Source organism: Paramisgurnus dabryanus, chromosome 8 (assembly GCF_030506205.2).
Source record: "Paramisgurnus dabryanus chromosome 8, PD_genome_1.1, whole genome shotgun sequence".
In the NCBI taxonomy this organism is placed as follows: Eukaryota; Metazoa; Chordata; class Actinopteri; order Cypriniformes; family Cobitidae; genus Paramisgurnus; species Paramisgurnus dabryanus.
This window is the reverse complement of record NC_133344.1, coordinates 2,388,545-2,394,544: the sequence shown is the minus strand read 5'-3', so window position 1 is coordinate 2,394,544 and position 6,000 is coordinate 2,388,545.

Below are 6,000 nucleotides of genomic sequence, written 5' to 3'. Positions count from 1 at the left end.
CGGCCTCCAGGGGCTGAGTGCCATCCAGCAACAACAGTTCGTGTTGAACTCGCTAGAAGGAGAGGCCCGGCGTGAAGTACAAGCCGCCCCCGAAGCCGTTCGAGCCACCGCCCAGTCCATATTTCAATTCCTCACCGACCAGTATGGTGATACCACCCCTGTAGCCATCCTACGGGCTCAGTTTTTCAACTGTAAACAGGGCCCCCACCAGTCCATCCGAGCCTTCGCCCTGAAACTCCGCGAGCAGTATGCTCGCCTGCAGAAACGACGAGATCATGGGTTGGGAGACGAAGAGACCCTGTTGAGAGATCAGTTCTTGCTAGGGCTAAGAGAGGGCCCTGTACGTCAGAACCTAAGGGTACAGTTCCGAAGGGACCCCGAGCTTACGTTCGACGATCTGAAGAAGGAAGCAATGGCCCTAGAGGGTGACCAAGCCGAGATGAAGGAAGCCCCTGTATGTGCAGCAGTGAGTGGTCCGGCGGCGACGGCCCCAGAGGTAATGGACTGGAAACAAGCATTGAAGATGGAACTCCTGAAAGACGTTCGAGACCAAATGGCCGAGTTGACTAAAACACTGGTAGGAGAGCTGCGCCTAGGGCCGGGAAGGAGAGAAGAAGGACCCACCCCCCGAGAACGGGTGTATTCCGAATGTGGCCGAGACTCGACGAGACGGCCCTACCAGGCTAATCGGCCCAGGTTCGAGTGGGACGAGCAGGGGAGGCCGATCTGTAATCGCTGTGGAACCGCAAGTCATGTGAGTCGGCAGTGCGGCCCACGAAGAGCCTCCGAGGGGGGTTTTTAGGACGACCTGCCACAGTGGGTCATGTGGTCGGAGCCCCCCAAATTGACCCTCCTAGAAGAATGGAGTCCAGGGACAGGATGATCGGGCTCAGCCCGACGGTGGAGGTGCAAGTATGTGGCGCTACGGTGCAATGCCTCGTCGACACCGGTTCCCAGGTCACCCTATTCTCCGAAAGCCTGTCCCATGAGTTGTTTGGAGCCCAACCCGTACACGAAACTGAAGCTCCCTGGCTTACCCTGAAGGGGGCAAACGAACTAGAGATCCCTTATATTGGCTATAGGCTCACGGATTTAGAGCTCTACGGAGTACAAGTGCCACAGAAGGGGGTCATCATTGTACAGGATCACTGTCTCGGCCGTCATCGGGCCCTCATAGGTATGAATGTTCTCTCGGAGTGCTGGGAGGAGCTATTTCGGGCTAGGCCCGTACAGAAAATACAGAGGGCTGAACGGCCGGGCTGGGAACGTGTAGTGGCCGACTGCCGCCGAGTACAGATGGCCAAGATCCAGGGCAGTCGCGAAGAAGTTTGCCGAGTAGCCGGTCGGTTTGCACTATCTGTACCGGCGAGGAGCGAAGCCATAGTGTGGGCTAGAGTTCCCCAGTGGCGCCAGAGACCTGGGAGCTGGGTGTTGATTGAACCCCATGGAGACTGCACGCAGGTGGGAGTGGCCCGAGGATTGGCGGTGGTACAACGAGGTCGAGTACCGGTGAAGGTCTGTAATGAAAACCCCTACCCAGTACACCTACACAAACACCAACGGCTAGTGACGGTGACGACAGTCGAGGGCCATCAGGTACGGGATGGAGAAGACGTGAGTTTTCGCCAGGTGCACCCCGCAGTGGTTGAAGTGGCTTTAACCCAGGCAGATGGAGCGTCTAGGATGAGGGATAAGAGGATGCCGGGCCAATTGACAGGTGACTCCTTACAAGCGGAGGACCTGGGGCGAGTACAGGCGGAGAAGTAACAAGCACTCCTTAGGAGATGGCAACATGTTTTCTCTACCCACGACGAAGATTATGGGTGCACTACGGTGGTAAGGCACAGCATTCCTACGGGAGAAGCCGGGCCGAGATCGTCCGATACCCCCCACGTTATACACGGAAGTCAGGACCCTGTTACAAGGTATGTTGGAGCAAGGGATCGTACGGGAGAGTAGTAGCCCGTGGGTGGCCCCTATAGTGTTAGTCCAAAAGAAGACAGGGGCATGGAGGTTCTGTGTGGACTACAGAAAGCTGAATCAATTGACCAAGAAGGACGCGTTCCCCCTACCTCACATCGAAGACTCACTGGCAAGCCTGACCAAGTCCTCCTGGTACTCCACCCTAGACTTGGCCAGTGGGTACTGGCAGGTGCAAGTCGAAGAACGGGACCGGGAGAAGACCGCCTTTACCACTCCTTTTGGTCTATTCGAGTGGGACCGGATGCCCTTCGGGCTCTGCAACGCTCCCGCAACCTTCCAGAGGCTGATGCAACGATGCCTAGGAGGTCAGTTAATGGAGTCCGTATTAGTATACCTCAATGATGTGATTGTATACTCCCCAGATTTTGAGACTCACCTTCAGCACCTGGAGAAGGTGTTTCGAGAGATGGAGAGGTATGGCTTGAAACTACAGCCCGAGAAGTGCCATCTACTGCGTCGCGAGGTGAAGTTCCTAGGCCACGTGATGAGTGCGGCTGGAGTGGCCGTAGACCCTGACAAGGTATCTGCAGTGCGGGACTGGGAGGCCCCTAAAACCGTGAGGCAAGTGAGATCATTTTTGGGCTTTGTGGGATACTACCGGCGATTTATAAAGGGGTTCTCGAAGATTGCCTTAAACCAACTGTTGGTTGGGACAGGGCGACCACGGGGGCGGGGATCCCCAACTGTAGAGTGGACCGCAGAGTGTGAAGCAGCCTTTAGGGCGCTGAAACAAGAACTTTTACAAGCCCCGATTCTAGCATATGCTGACTTCTCCCAACCCTTTCTGCTGTACACAGACGCCAGTAACCTTGGCCTGGGAGCCGTACTTGCACAGAAGCAAGATGGAGTGGAACGGGTGATCGCCTATGCCAGCCGGAGCCTCCAAGCCGCCGAAAGGAACGATGCGAACTACAGTTCCTTCAAGCTCGAGCTGTTGGCGCTGAAATGGGCATTAAGTGAAAAGTTCAAGGACTATCTCTGGGGAGCCAAGGTAACGGTGGTCACTGATAATAATCCTTTGGTACACTTGCAGACGGCCCGGCAAGGAGCAGTGGAGCAACAATGGGTGGCCTAGTTAGCCAACTACGACTATCAGCTGCAGAATTGACGGTCGGGGTTGTGGAGGCCCCTGGAAGCCAACAGGAGTTGGGGATTGGACCCCCACCGGTGGAGGACCCGGCAGCACGAGGATCGGGAGCTGCGGAGCCTGAGTGAGTGGCTTGGACGAGGCTGACGACCAACCCCCGCCGAGCGACAAGGACAAACAGAGGTGGGCAGTAAGATGTTGGGGCAGTGGGAAAGATTAAAACTGCGTGAAGGTGTGTTGTGCAGGACCATTCGAGACCCGGGGACGGGGGAAGAGACCAGCCAGATCGTGGTACCACCAAGCCAGGTACAGGCACTGATGGCGGCGTATCACGACCAGATGGGGCATCAGGGACAGGAACGCACGTTGTCCCTACTGCGCAGGCACTTCTACTGGCCGGGGATGGAGACGTCTGTGAGTACGTTTATTCAAGCATGTCCCAGATGTACCCTATTTAAGTCTCGAAAGGAAGCCCGCGCACCAATGGTCCCCATCTGTGATCACTTCCGGTTTGTGACGTCACGCTGAACAGATCCTGCATCGTAGCTCCGTCGAGTTCATCATCTAAAAGCTTCTTTTTACCATCTTATTCCTATTTATATAATATAACTTATTAGTTTTACATAGGAATACTTTACCGTGACGATTATTGAGCAGTACTACCACGTGAAACTATTTATCACTAATAAACACCCAGTGTTAGCTTATAGCCCAATAGCATCCACACGGTGGAGGCTGAAGCTAGCTTTTTCCGATCTAATGGCGGATTCATCTGATATATGCTTTTCTGACCTATCCTCACCTGAGCGGGAAGCTGTGGAGGAGTTGTTTCCCGGTTTTAGCAGATCCAAGGCGAGGTACAGCGCCCACTTCACCCTGCCTTCCGACGTCCACAAGCGAGCAACAAACATGCATTCCACGCGATGCAGCTTCACGGACCGTGAACGACATGAAAGCGATCGGGAAGCTGTGGAGGAACCGCTGCCCGGCCTTCGCAGATTCAGCAAGCCAAACATCACCCTGGACCCAGACGTTCGCAGGCGACCGAGGCGTGTCACAACCAAACACCCCACGCGATGCAGCTCCGGGGACCTCGTTCGGGTAAACGAAGACGCCATCGCCCAGCATGAAAGCGGTAAGACTCCGCTTGTTATTGTAACATGTACTACTTGCCACATGTATAGTTTAGCTTCTGCTGTTAGCATAGAGGGGTTTACATGCACTAAGTGTATTGAAGTATTAAGGTTAACTGAGAAGGTTGCTGAACTAGAATCGCGCATCCGAACGCTAGTTGAGGATAGCAAAACCGCTAATGTTACGGTCGCAAATAATCTATCGAGCGAAAAGACTAATGGCTCGGTTCCGACATCAGATGCTAATATAAATATTACAAATACTGTATCGAGCGCGCATAGTGTTTATCAAAATACACATGGCTCGGTTCCGTCATCAGAGTCAAGTCGGCGGTCAAACTGGGTGACTGTTAGGCGGCATAGTCATATAAGGCGTCCTTCTAAGACCCATAACGTAACGACAATTTCTAACAGATTCGATCCCCTAAGGAGTATACCAGCTGAAACACCTTTTAAAAGTGCCCTGGTCATTGGAGATTCTATACTCAGGAACACTAACATTGAGGCACCAAACACCATAGTCGACTGTATACCGGGAGCCAGAACGTCTGACATTAGATCCAAACTTAAAGTGCTGGCTAATGCTAAGCGGAAGTTTTCTAAGATTGTTATTCACGCCGGCACGAATGACACTAGGCTCCGCCAGTCGGAAATCACCAAAGATAATATTAAGGAGATGTGTGAAATTGCAAAAACAATGTCAGACAATGTAATATGCTCTGGTCCCCTCCCCGCCTACCGGGGAGATGAAACACATAGTAGATTAGTGTCTCTCAATGGATGGATGTCAAAGTGGTGCCCTCAGCATAACGTAGGGTTTATAGACAATTGGAAGCATTTCTGGGGAAGACCATTTCTCCTAACCCGAGATGGCCTTCATCCGTCATCGGAAGGAAGTGCTATACTCACTAAAAAGCTGATCAATAGTCTTAATTCTGATATAGTCTGACTATCCAGGGCCCAGGTCAGGAAACAGACGGATCGGCTTAACCGTCCATCTGTTAGCTGCCGTGATATGTCAAGACCACTTATATCCCAGCACTTAGAGTCAATCTTACCGAAATATCAGCACATTTCAACTGTATCTGTTCCCCGAACAAATAAATACAGGGCACCGCTTGTTACATCTGGTACAAATCTGATTCAAATAAAATTTGAAAACAATACATTAACAGATGAATCTCGAATGTTAAAATTCGGCCTTCTTAACATTAGATCGCTTACCAATAAAGAACCTATTGTCAATGAAATAATTACAGACCAAAACTTAGATGTACTCTGTTTAACAGAAACCTGGCTTAAAGCAGACGACTACATTAGTTTAAATGAATCCACCCCACAAGACTATTATTATAAACACGAACCTCGATTAAAGGGGAGAGGGGGTGGTGTAGCTACAATATACAACACAATTTTTAAAGTAAACCAAAAATCTGAGCTAAAATTTAAATCATTTGAAGTAATGTTGTTAAATATGGAAATAACTGATCGTAACCACAAACAGCTTTCTTTTGCTTTAGCGACAATCTATAGACCACCGGGCCACCATGTAGATTTCCTTAATGAAATAGCAGATTTCCTATCTGAGCTTGTAGTCACTGTAGATAAAGCTCTTATTGTTGGTGATTTTAATGTCCATGTGGACAACCCAAAAGACGCGTTAGGACGTGCGTTTATAGATGTTCTAAATTATCTCAATATTAGACAAAACGTGACAGGGCCAACGCATACTCGTAATCACACATTAGACTTAATTCTGTCACTCGGACTCAATATTAATGACGTCGAAATATCACC